Below are 14,048 nucleotides of genomic sequence, written 5' to 3' on the forward strand. Positions count from 1 at the left end.
TATAAGAGTTGCTTTGGCCATGATGTCGCTTCACAGGAATGGAAACCCTAACTAAGACAACATCCTGACATGGAAAGGGACAATCTCATGGGGTCCCACCCCTAGACAAAGAACTAGAGGCAACTGAGTGCAAGAGGGGGAGAATTACCTTCTACCATGGATGAGTCACCTAATTGGTTATCCGATACCAAGTGGTCAGCCCTGAAATTATGTACACACAAGCTACACTGAATGGACCAAGCAAGTTGTGTGTGTGTGTATAATATTTATTATATATACATATATAATTTTCCATATATATAATTATATATGCATATATGTGTGTATATATGTATATATGTATACATATATGTATATATGGAAAAGAACTACACCAATTTGAGAGTGAGTGAGGAGTTAGAGGGAGAGGACATAGGTGTTAGAGGAAAGAAAAGGGAGGAGCTGATGTGATTGCATTTTAATTTAAAAGTTTGTAGTAATTTAAAAATTAAGTAAATCCTGACACAATCCATGGATTGTTGACCCATTGATTAGTTCCTAACTGAGAAGGCCATTAGGAGGGATCTGGCTGGAAAAAGGGCCCTTGGGTGTCCCTTTGAAAGGTATGTCTTATTCCTGGACCCTCCTCTCTGTCTCTCTGTCATCTTCCATAAGGGGAGCAATGCCGTGTTGAACATGTTTCTCAAAGTGATGCTTTGCCTTGTCACAGCCCAGGAGCAACAGAGTTAAGGGACTGTGGGCAGAAATGCCTGAATATGTGAACCAGACAAATCTTTTTCCTTCTTAATATGTCTGTCTAGGTATTTGGTCACAGAGGTGTGGAGGTAGCTGCCACATTGGCTCAGCCCATGTCTGAAAGTCTCCCTCTGAGAATATTCTGTCCTGTTCTGAAGACCTGAGGACCAGAATGCTGCCTCTATGAGTTCTCAGGTCATCTGAGGTCAGGAAGACAGAGTGTGGAGGGCTCATCACCTCCCAGGAGACTGGATGCTGCCCACACACACTGAGAAGAGTCTTCCTCCATAAGCCCATGAAGGCTCAGATACTAGAAGCTTCTTAAACAGTTTCTCAACACACACACAGCACATCTGCCCACACATGCTGTATTTCTTAATTGAATTGATTGAATTCCTAAAATCAACTGTCAAACTTTCCTGGCTCCTCTACAGCATGAGCTATTGATCAACTCAGTTCCAGCCAAGAAGAAGTGGGAAGCATCCTGATTAGTTTTGCATCAACTTGACACAAGCTAAAGTAATTCGAGAGGAAGGAATCTCAATTGAGAAAATGTGTCTGTAAGATTCAGCTCTAAGATATTTTCTTAATTAGTGATTGCTGGGGCGGGTCCAGCCCAGGGTCCGTGGTCCTGGAGTCTGTAAGAAAACAGGCTGAACAAGCCATGCGAGCAAGCCAGTTAAGCAGCACTCCGCCATGGCCTCTGCATGGGTTCCTGACTCCGGGAGCATTTGAGTTCCTGTCCTGACTTCCTTTGATGATCTCTGATGTGGAAATGAAAGCTAAATAAACCCTTTCCTCCCCAAGATGCTTTTGGTCATAGTGTTTTATTACAGCAAAACCCAAACAAAGACAGGAGGTATCAAGGAAATAAAAAGTTGCACAACAAAAACTTTAAGATGCTGAAGAAAGGACATTCAAGAAGCCACCGAAGATGGAAAGGTGCCCTATGTTCATGGACTAGTAGTATTAAGATTGTGAAATAGACATTTTTTTTTTGCCAAAAGCAATGTATAGATTGAGTGCAATCCCCGTCAAAATTCCAATGCAACTCTTCACAGAAACTGAAAAGAAAGAAACAGACAAAATACCTAGATATTCATATGGAAACACAAAAGACCCAGAGACCAAAACAATTTTGAACAATAAAATTACTTCTAAAGGAGCTGAAGTATTTGGTACAGCAGTTAAAAACATGTGTTACTTTTGCAGAGGACCCATGCTCAGTTTCTGACACCTACATTAGGCTGCTTACAACTGCTTGTAACTCGAGTTCAAGAAATCTGAAACTTTCTTCCCCACTCAAGTCACCTGTACTCATACGTAAACTCATATGTGTATAGATATGCAAATAATTAAGAATTAAAATTAAATAATTTATTAATTGAAAGTTTTAATTTAATTATTTAAATTAAATTATTTAAATTTTAAAATAATGTTTAATATTTAAAATAAATTTAAAATTTATTTTTATTAAATTAAATTATGCACATAAATTAAAAAGTAAAAATAAAACAACACCAACAGCAAAACTATTGGAGGCATCATTATTCCTTGATTGCAAGTTATACTACAGAGAAATAGTTAAAAAACAAAACAAAGCAAAACAAAACAAAACAAAACAAAACCACAACTTGATACTGTCACAAAACAGGGAAACTGATCAATAGAATAGAATTGAGGACCCAAATATAGTAAGTTCCTGCTCCTGCAGGTACCTGATTTTTGACAAAGAGACCTAAAATACATATTGGATAAAAGACAGCATCTTCAACAGATGGTGCTTGTCAAACTGGATAGCTAATACAGCAGTATGAAACTAAATGCTTACCTCTCACTTTGCAAAACATCAGCTCCAGATGGATCAAGGACCTCAACAGAAGACCTGCCTGAAGGATAGGCACAGGAAACGATTCTCCCTATGAGCACAGTCATTTGACAAGGAGGACCACAGATGAATTCACAGCACTTGTGACAGCATAAGACCTCACAAGATCAAGCCAGCCAATGCTCCAACACGGATGTGGGAGGAATTCATAAAGTCCCACCCTTAGCTGAGGAGACAGAGACAACTGTGGGTTTCTGGGAGAGGCAGACTCTCTTCTCTTCAAGGATGCTGCCTCTGAGAGGTTGCCAGTGCACCGGTTGATTATCCTTTACACCCGAACATAGAGGCAGCACTTGATGGAATTAGTGGGTTTTTAAATAAGAACATATGATATTGGATGGGAATGTGGTAGAGTGGAATAGGGGAGGAGCTAGAAGGGAGAAAATGGGAAATAGATTTGATCAAAGCACATGACATACATATATAAAGTTATCAAACAATAAAAGGAATTTATATAAAAAACAAAACACTAAGCTTGCAGGAATGGGAGGAGCATGAAAGATGCCCTTCCACCTTGTCTCTGGAGAAAGAAAAAGGGAAATGGGAATGACTCTACATGCCCAGTGCATGGTCTGCCCTAACCCAAGATCACCTCTGCCATTGAAATCAGTGGTTTCTGCTGGGTGTGGTGGCACATGACTTTAATCTCCATGCAAGGGAGGCTGGAGCAGGTCCTACAGAGGAAGCCAGCCTGATCTACAAAGGAAGTTCTAGGACAGCCAGGGATATTACAGAGGAAAACCCTGTCATGAAGACAAAACTAGCAAAGACAAAGAAAACCCACTAACATGGCTAACGGGGGGAGAACATGTGCACAGGATTTTGTTGCAATTTTTGCAGAGCCCACTTTTGGAATGGTTGAGAAAATAGTCAGTGTTATTTTTAGGTGTTGTTTTCCTGGAGATTTTTAAGAGCAAATATGAAATCTTGGGTTATTTCTAGGTCAATGGAATGTCGGAACATATGGGCTGTGAAATGCTTGTTATAAACTAGTGACCCACGGGGGATGTAGACTGTGGAATACACACAAGCCCACTCCAGGCTCTGCGTCCTGTCCATTGTGGGGAATAAAGTTTTGCACACAAGCACATCCTCTGTGTTTTATGATGTCTTTCTCAGGATCTGTGTTCATTCGTAATTCTGTCAAAATCATTTTTCTTCTTCTTGAAAAGTCCCCAAAATGTAGTTTTCTGTATCTCCCGTTATGGTGGGCAGCTCGCTCAGGCAATAAGAGCATCCTGTATCATTTCTTTTGTGTATCAAGCTCATTTTCACAAGGCTTCACCCTAAACTTCAAGCTATGTAATTGACTGTTCACCTGTTTATTAACAAATTGACTAAGATTCTTTGGGTAACAAAAGCAAATGAACCTATTGTGGTTGGGTTGCTGCAATCCCAGCATCCTGCAGACCTAGACAGGAGTGCCATGCGTTCGAAATCAGCCTAGGCTACATAAGTTCAAGGCCAGCGAGGCAGAGGCTACAGAGCAAGACCCTATCTCACAAAACTAAAAGAGTGGGATTTCTTTTGGCTTAGGTTTTAGATGGTTCTGAACTTCGCCATTGTGGTCCAGAGAAATCAGCGCAGTGAAAGTCCAAATGGGGTGGAAGGGAGGTGCAGGAACGCCAACATTCACTGATTTTCTCTTTTCCTGTGGGATGGTGCCACCTATACTCAGGTAGCCTTTCCGTCTCTGGAAATACCTCACAGATACATGCAGAGGCCTGCCTCCCGGGTAATTCTAAATCCTTTTCATACTTATTTATTGATACAGCATGCAACAGGCATCCCAGTGGAGGTCAGAGGACAAGCTGCAAGAGTGGATTCTCTTCTTCACCATCTGGGGCGTGGGCATAGAACACAGATGATCAGTCTTGGCGGCAGGCGCCTTTGCCGACTCGACATCTTGCTGGCCCCTGGCTCGGTCTAAATCCAACCAAGTTGTCAATGAAGATTAATGGTCACACGTTTTGTTTTTGAGACGAGAGAACAGGAGAGATGGCATTGCAATATCCTCTTCAACCCAAATAAACCCATTCAATGAAAACACAACTCATTAATTAGGAACACAAGCTGGGCCTCTATATTGGGCAGATTTACCACCACACTCTCTATCCCCTCCTAGGAAATCCCTTATAACTTGCTGTTAACCGTCCTCCTGTTCCTGTTCCTTTCTCTCCTTCTCCTCTGAATCCTCCCCCGTTTCCTCTCCTTTTCCCCACCTCCTCTCCCTGTCCAATCATGTATTGACAACATAAATCTACAAGATGGCTTAGCACTTAAGAGTGCTGGCTGTTCTCTGAGAAGGCGTGGGTTTGATTCAACAGTATCCACAAGGCAGTTCAGTCCCAAGGGATCTGAAGCCCTTTTTTGGCCTTGGTGAACACAGACAAATAGACAGGCAAAATATCTACACACATAAACTGAAAACAAAAAGAACAAACTAGAGTTATACATATGTGTGTATGTATGTGTAAACACATAGATGTTACATATGTAGACATACACATATTTAAAGCCTGTGTCAAGCTTTGGTCTGTCCACTCCAAGTTACATAAGACTGTGTCTTAGGTGGCCTTCTGCCGATGTGAACCTCCACTACTCTGAGTCTCTGAGTTAACTTGGAGCAGTCACCTACCACTGGTTGAGTGTGGAACTCTCCAAAAGCTCATGAACTACAGTTTGCTTTCTAACTTTCTGCTTTGGGGAGGTGAAGGAGCCTTTCAGAGACAGGGTCTGGGGCCTTTAGGCTGTTGGGGCATGCTCTTAAAGGGCGATTATGAAATCTTAGTCTATCTGTCTTTCTCATCCTTACTTTCCGGCCTTGAGATGAACACATTTCCTCCTAAGGTCCCAGGGTGCCTTGTCAAAGGCCTCATAGCAACAGGGCCAAGAAATCATGAGCCAAGACCTCCAAAGTGTGACCCAAACAAACACTCTCTAATCTTGTTGCAAGCACTTGTAATGGTGACAGAAAGCTAAAGCAGGCCATAGGGCATCTATCTGCGGCACAACCTAGAACAACAACAGTTGTATATCCTAGACTAGCCTGTCCCGACTAATGGAATGCCAATACCTGTCAATAAACTCCTCTGCCTAAATGATACTCAGTATCCTTGCACTCAATGACATACTAAGTACTCCATCAGCATCCAACAGTTTCTTTCTAGGTTTTACTTACTAATTTTCCTCTCAGCAATTGCAAGCAACTTGAGTAAAAAGACTATTTTTTAAAGGTTTTTTTTATGACATTAATTTGGTGTGTGTGTGTGTGTGTGTGTGTGTGTGTGTGTGTAGGGGTGGGGATCGGCTGGGCACATGCACCCACAGATGTGGAAGTCAAAGGACCTGAGGCATCAGCAGGAGCTTGTTCTCTCCTTCTACCATACTGGTCCTGGGGCTTGAACTTGGGTCACAGGCTTGGCAGCAAGCTCCTTTTCCTCTTGGCCCACCTAAAGACTACAAAGTTCTCTGCAGGGCTGAGCACGTGGCTTGCCGTAGCATGCTTGTCTAGGATGTACAAAGTCTGGAGTTTGATCTCCAACCCTCCAGTTCCTGTCTGCTTGTAAAGCTCTTGATGAATCCTAGGAGGAGTGCCAAAAGCGAATGGAAATGAAAACCTCGGTGAGTCAACCTGATACATTCTTTTCAGCTGTGGTTTCCTCATCCATTTGCAAGTGAGTTCTAAGTAAATGAGGATTAAAAACACGGCTTGATTTCCATCTTTGGGAAGATGAACGCCACATGTACCATATGCGTTAGAAGCATGTCCTCACAACTCGAGTCACACTGCAGCCAACCCCTGTGTTATGATGATAGCATGTGTCTTTATGTTGTCATATTACAGTTCATACCTCTGTTATGGGGAGCCCACCAGAGATGACCGCTCGGAAGCAGTTTATAGTGTGCCCTCTCCCTCTCAACAATTGCAAGCAATTTGAAAGTTTTATCCCGGCCAGCTGGTACTACACTCAAGTATTTGAGTCCCAAGCGTAGCACAGAGTGTCCAGAGCATAGGGTTTCTGGAGGCAGAAACCAGGTCCTGGCAGCAGTAGTGGGGGCTCCTTGTAAGCAAGCAGTTTGACAGAAGATGAGATAAGAGGTTGGCTGGAGGGGTTTCTGCTCACTCTAGCAGTTTAACAGAAGCTAACAAGTTAGCTGGGGCAACTTGACCTTGAGTTCCTAGAATAGGATTGAGTAATTCTCTATGGGATTCTCCACCGAAGAGATCAAATTCTAGTTAAACCTGAAATCTCTGTACTCGCTTGCCCGGCCACACCTCAAAAACCATTGTTAGGTCTCAAAGAGTAACGATTTTTGAAATATTAAAAAAAAGGTTGCTCACCTGCTCCTAACCTTTGACAAACACTCTGCATTCAGCCCTCATGCCTGTCTCACCCCATCCCTGGCTGGTTTCCAGCATTACTGAAGAGAAATGGAGCAGGAATGATTTGGAAATTTGGAATGAATCGCCTGCTGTTCCCAGAGGAGTGAATCAACTTCAAGTCAGACAAAGGGACCCCTGGAGGCTGCTGTAGACTGAGGAATGCGTCGAGGAGCCCACCCCTCACTTCTGTCTATTCTAAAAGCAATGAACGTGGAGATAATTCCTGATGAGAGAATGAGAGAGAGAGAGAGAGAGAGAGAGAGAGAGAGAGAGAGAGAGAGAGAATAAGGCAGGGTGTAAAGGCATTAACACGGGATATGGGTTGATCACACTGTCTCGGTGCACCTCTTTGCAGATATCGTAATATAGGGTGGAGACACCAGCCGCCTGGCTAGGTAGTCTCCCAGCCCCCAGGTAGTCTTCTGACTATGGGTAGAAGGCCAACTGTAGACCGGAGGAGCGGTGTTAGAGCCTCCTTGGGGGTGATCTGAGGCTTTGATTAGCTTGCTCTGAATTCAGTTTTTCATCAGTGTTGGCTAAGATGTTGGAAAGATCATTCTCACCTGGCATCTTATCTGGAAATAATGTCTCTGGTAATTTCACTACCTTTCAGAAAGCAGTCAGGAATACTGAAGAATGCCAGAGCAGGCCGGACTGAGGGCGAGAAGAGCAAACAGGTAGGACAGAATCTTACACCCGGGGAGCCGTCTCTTTGACCACACAGGCTACGTGGCTTTAAAAGGGTATAACTAGCTGGGCATCTATAGTCCCAGCTGCTCCAGAGGGTTCTACTCCATCAGTTTATTGTATATGTATGTGTGGGTGTGGGCATGTGCTAGTGGCTGAGATGTAGATTTCAGAGGACAGTTTGCAGTTGGTTCTCTCCTTCTATCATATGCGTTCCAGAAATTGTTTGGCTTCTTGGAAAGCACCTTTACTTGATGGGCCATCTTGTCAGATAATTTTTTTAATTATTATTTTGAGGTAGAGTCTTACTAAGTAGCCTGGGCTGGCCTAGAATGCAGGTTGTAGTCCTGATTTTTAACTTTTTAATGTTTTTTTTTTTTGGACAGTCTCAATATGCGTGGCTAGGTTTTGTTTTGTTTTTTGTTATAAGCTAACACCATTGGACAGAAGTAAAGAAACCACTATAGCAGACCTACTGTAGGGAGCTTCACCACTGGCCACACAGACCCTCCTAAATTAGGTACCAACCAGACTTCAGTTATACCCAAACCACAGCCAAAGAATCCTCAGGAGCTGTCAGATTAATGTCTTAGAAGGAGGTGATGCCCTCTACCCCCAACTTTTCCTAAGGTTCTGGTCTAAAGTCAGCCAAGAGCCAGATTTGGAATGACAGGCATTAGGGGGCATATAAGTGACTCATTTTTATTCAGGACTCTCAGCTGTGTTCACCAAGAGCCCAGATGTATGTGCATTCTTCAACCCCATATTCTACTTCTGGGAATCTGAGCAGCAGAGATGTCCTCAACAGTTAATATGCAAACAATGCATCTTAGACTTCACTGTGTCTGGGGACATCCACTTGTCAGCAAAGAGCTTGAAAAGAGTGATGGTAGCACTTGCTAATTCTAGGAATACTAGGTCACCCAAAGAGCGTGACTTCAGCAAGTATTTGGTGCCAGAAAAAACACCATAATGCATCATACTTAAAAAGGGGACAGAGATTAGTGCTGGAATTAGGGGCCTCTGCCTGTAATCCCAGCTACTCAGAAGTCTAAAGCAAAGTTCAAGGCTTAATGAGATCTGGGGACACATGCTCTTAAGACTTGTACTTGGGTGTAGAGGGATGTAGATATCGGAGTTTGATGTCAGTCTGGTCTACAGAGTGAGTTTCATGACAGCAGGACTAAACAGAGAGAGAGAGAGAGAGAGAGAGAGAGAGAGAGAGAGAGAGAGAGAGAGAGAGAGAGAGAGAGAGAGAGAGGAACCTGTCTCAAAACCAAACCAACCAAACCAAACCAAACCAAATAAAAACAACAGCAACAAATCAATTAAAATCTTTAGGAATTAGTAGAGCCTTGGACTGGAGAGATGCCACACATACCCCTCTTTTTTTTCTTGCATCTCAATCAGTTTTGTATGGATAATAACCCTGATGTATGCGTTCTTTTCTCTTGAGGTTTTCCATTTCTCTCTCCCTTCCTCCCCCCCCCTGTGTGTGTGTGTGTGTGTTTGTGAATGACTACATGTGTGTGCAAAGGTCAAAGGATAGTTTGCAGGAGTCAATTCTCTCCTTCCACCATGTGGGTCCCAAAGATCAAAACCAAACCAGGTTAACCAGGTTTCACCACTCCATCTCTCTTCCTCCTTTATTCTATGCTTTTAGAAGTCACACACATACACACACACACACCACACACACACACACACACACACACACACACATACACACTTATAAGTAAGGGTTAGCTCATTACTTTTATGGTCACAGGATCATGACACAAGTTTATTTTACTTTTTCATTTCCTTGACAGTGGATGTGTAGACTGTTCCTATCTTTACTCTGTTGCAGCAACTTTCTTGGCACACCAGTGGGGTTCTCCAGTTCAGTTCAGACAAGATGAATTGCTGGATGAACTCTTGCAACATCAGGAATACCAAACTGTCCTCTACAGTAGCTAGGATGCTTCCATCCCAGCACATGTCCATAAATGTTGGTCTTTTCTTAACTCTTGCCAACAGTTCACCACTTTTATGGGTGAAATTTTATTTTATTTTTCTTGTTTTTTTATTTTCAATGAGTAGTGAGGTTGAACATTTTCCTTTCCCCATACCTTTTTAAAAAATTATTTATACATTTAATGTGTACAAATGTTTTGTCTTTATGTACATTTGAATATCAGAAGAGGGCATCGGATCCCACAGGACTACAGTTATAATGATCATGAGCGAGCCAGCATTGAATTCAGGAAGAACAGCCAGTGCTCTCAACCATGGAGTTCTCTCTCTAGACCTCTCCACATCCATGTTACATCAGTGTATATTAGTCAGGGTACCCTAAATGAACAGAACTGATAGAATGACCATATAAGAAAATTCATACATATGTATTCATATATATGGGAATATTCATATATATGGGGTATTTATTAGAGCTCCTAATAGGCTGTGGTCCAGCTAGTCCAACAGTGGCTGTCTCCCTACAGAAAAGCCAATAGTTGTTCCGTCCATGAGGGTGGATGTCTCAGTTGGTCTTCAGTATACATTGGAATCCCGAAGAAGTAGGCTCGAGTGCCAGTAAGTTGAGATCAAGGGCAAATAGTCAAAGAGTAAAATGTCCTTCTTCCATGTCCTTTATATAGACTGCCACAGATGGTGTGGCCCAGATTAAAGGTGGATCTTCCCAACTCAGAAAATCTGGATTAAAGGTGGGTCTTCTTACTTTAAATAAGTTAATTAAGAAAAGTCCCTCATGTGTGTATCCAGCTACGAAGGGTTTAGTTAATTCCAGATATAGTCAAGTTGGTAACAGAAATAACCACCACAGCCAGTGAGCTGACTTTTTGCATCTGTATTTGTGACAGAGCTCAGTGGTTAGGAGCCCGTTCAGCTCTTGCAGAAGGAACTGTTTGGTACCCAGAATCCACCTCGGGTGGTTTATAACCAACTGTAACTCCAGTTCCAGGACACATATACGCAGACGCACATATACAAAAGAATTAAAAACAAATCTTTTCACAAGTAGTTGTACTTGGCGCTTTCTCAAATTTTGTTCTTGTTTTTTTTGATAACAAGATAATTATCCTCATAGGATGTATTATATCGCTTCTCTATCTTCATATTCTTGTGAAACCTGCTTAATATGATCCCTCCCTTCCCCCTGCCCCCCACTTTTTTTTCCTCCTATGTCTTCTCCCCTTCCCTCTCCTCTTCTTTGCATCCCCATTCTCCTCTTCCTGCCCCCTTCAGTCCTCTCCCCTTTCTTTGTGGCTGAGTTCTTGGACCTTGGCCTGGGCTTTCTGGGAGCTGAAGCAAATCCATTAACTTCATTGATAACTACTGCTCTGCTTTTCTTCTTTAGCCAAGTTTTGGAATTTGCACTCTTATCAAGAAACTATCTCTTTCACTTAACCTAACTTCTCAAAAACTTTCACCCCGAGTTGCTTATGTTGAGCCAGGTATGGGGGTGCAAACCTGTATCCCAGCCCCTGAAGGTAGAGGGCAGAAAGATCCCAAGCAGCCCACAGTGACTGTGGCAAGTTCTGGGCCAGCCTCAACTAAGCACTGAAAGTCTGCCCTCCCCCCACCAAATTGCCCATCAGCTTTTTGTTTCCTCTGGGTGTCACTGTATGTGCTGTGTCCCCTTTGCCGTTTATAGTGTTGCTTGTGCCATTTTCTTGATTGACCTTAGAGGTTTATTTCACGGGTCTGTAACAGCACCAGTTTTTGGTTTTCATAACTTCCTTTTGTACCCATTTCTGCTTTTCTATTATTATTGTCCTTCCTTCTGCTTTCTCTGTTTAGCTGACATTTTTTCTGCTGTTCGGCCGAGTAACTCACCCGTGATAATGTGCATTGGCTTGAATTCCGGCTCTGCGCCTCCCAGGCTTTGCTATCCCAGATCTCACCCTCATCCCCTTCGAAGTTCTGCACCTTGGGTCTGCAGACTCTGCCCTGCCAGCTTCCCACACTCACCCCTGAGTGCCCTGTAATTTCTGTACCGCTTTTCTTCTCAACCTGCATGTATTTTCCAGTTTCCAGATAAGTTATTTTTCTGTTTCTTAAAAAAAAGTATGACAAAAAAAAAAAACTTTTTCAGAAAGACCATAAAGATGAACATAGCAAACACCTGTGTGTACACTGACTCATTCGTCACTTAGCTTCAGAAAGAAAACTCAGAGGTATACTTATAATTTTAATTTTTTTTTTTTTTTTTGCAAATAGGTGCGTACAGTAAAAGAGAAAAAAGAAAAAAAATTGTCTGACTTCCTGGCCCCTTCCTCAGAAGCAGCTGTACCTGATGTTGGGTGCAGCTTGCGCAAGGGCTCCAGGCCTGGTCTGTTGTTGACTTACAGTGCTGTAGCTCGTTGGTGTGATCTGAAGATTCTCTGGAAGCTGTCAAAGCTTTGAGGCCCAGCACGCAGTCAGCTTCCGAACCTGTTCCAAGAATCTCTGAAGAGAGCAGATGCCATCAAAGCCCTTTCTCGACACTACAAAGTTAAACTCATCGTTTCCTCTCTGACCCCTTCCACTGTCTTCTGGCAAATGACCCACCTGCTCAGTGGGACCCCCTGACCTGAAGCTTCTTCATCTCAGGTCTTCACTACCTACCTCAGCCTCCTCTGTCCTCCCCACTCAGCCTCCTCTGGTGTTTCACCAGCACTTTTTTTTTTTTTTAAATGTGAGTGAAGACCTCTGACTTGGGAGCATTAGAGCTGAGATACTGTCATGAGTGGAGAGTCAGTACTTGGCATGTCAAAGTGGTAAACACAGAGCCAAAAAGAGGCTTCACGTCTTCACTACTGGGGTGACGTGTCCTGTGGGGAACCTGTTCTTCCTGGTGGACCCTAGTCATTTCTCATATTTGTTCCTATAGAAAGGTCTTGGATGTGGGTTCAAGAGGGACACTGAGATGAATTGTTGAGAATATGGAGTTTATTACAAGAGTCATTAGTGCCATGGACAGACAGATGGCAGGGACTCTGAAGGGAGGAGTCAAGAGCCCACAGAGCAGAAGAGGCAGTAAGACTTTTCTGAGGATGGGGGTGGTTTCACAGCGCAGCTTTACTTTCTGATGCCAAGACCAATGTTCTCTTTGATGTAAACTCATGTCCCCGGGTGAGAAATCCTGGCAGACGGAAGTCTGTTACACTCAAAGGCCATGTCTCAGAAGGTGCCTGTGCTAGGGGAAGGACTGCTGCCAGCAAGGTGACTGGATTTCAACACTGCATTCCCAGGTCCACTGAACCAGTTTGCCTCGCTGAGCCCTATGACTTACCCTCTTCATTCTCCATTGCCAGAGCTTTCCTGTGTCCTGGGTTGAACAGAAATATCCGCCATCCTCTAGTTTCCGCCCTAACCACAGAGCTCCACTTCAAAGCAGTGCCCTGTGGGTGTTTTACAACGAATTAGCTGCACGGGCCCACCAAAGGCCATTTTAAGATGAATCCAGATTAGCTTCGCCTCTGGGCTCAGATAACTGTCACCTCTGCAGTTGTGGTGTCAAGACTTGCTCCTTTTCTGCACTCATCTCGATGTGTGCTTTAACTCTCACCCTCTTCCCTGGCATTTCCTCAGCATCACTAGGCCAATAAGAATTTGGAAATGTACAGTTACTGCTTGATACCATGCGGAACCCCGAGGAGTCCTCTCAAAATGACCCTGGACTCTCCAATGCTTCAGAAGCCTCGAAGAGTCTCACACTCTCTTCTGGGTACCAAAGCAGAGTTGGCATGTCACAGGATTCCTGACTCCCTAGAATGGGCTCTTTTTGCTAATGGTTTTTTCAACTTCCTTGTTGGGGCAGGGGGTTGTTGTGATTTATGTCTATCGAAGGTACATTAATAATAAAGCTTGCATTCATAGAGAAAAAATGAAACACACCACCAGACAAAAGTGACCCAGCAAGGCGGTGTTTTTTTTTTTTTTTTTTTTGTCAAAACGGTGTGCTATGTTTGATTAGCATATCACACACGGCCAAAATGGCCTCTGTCTCATCCCCAGTTCAAGGCTGTTCCTCAGTGGCTGAGGTTCAACCCCACAACCTATTCCTAATCTGCTAAACTAGAAAGCAGCCTGAGAAGGGGCAGAGAGTTGAGGGAAAACGTAGACTATCATACAGGTTTGAGCAGATCACACCTGGTCCAACAGACTTTTCAGGAACTGGGGGCATTAGGGAAAGTGGGCTTACAGTTTTAAACCCGCCTGTAGGAAAAGAAACAACCACATCACTCACTTCAGGCTTGGTGACAAGTGTCTTTTCCCACCGAGCCATCATCCCCTTGACTTTGAATACTGACATGGTTTGAAAGATTTTTCAAGACTGCAGGGCAAACCAACCATGAGGCTTCCCAT

The sequence above is a fragment of the Micromys minutus genome (assembly GCF_963924665.1).
Source record: "Micromys minutus genome assembly, chromosome: 2".
NCBI classification, from domain to species: domain Eukaryota; kingdom Metazoa; phylum Chordata; class Mammalia; order Rodentia; family Muridae; genus Micromys; species Micromys minutus.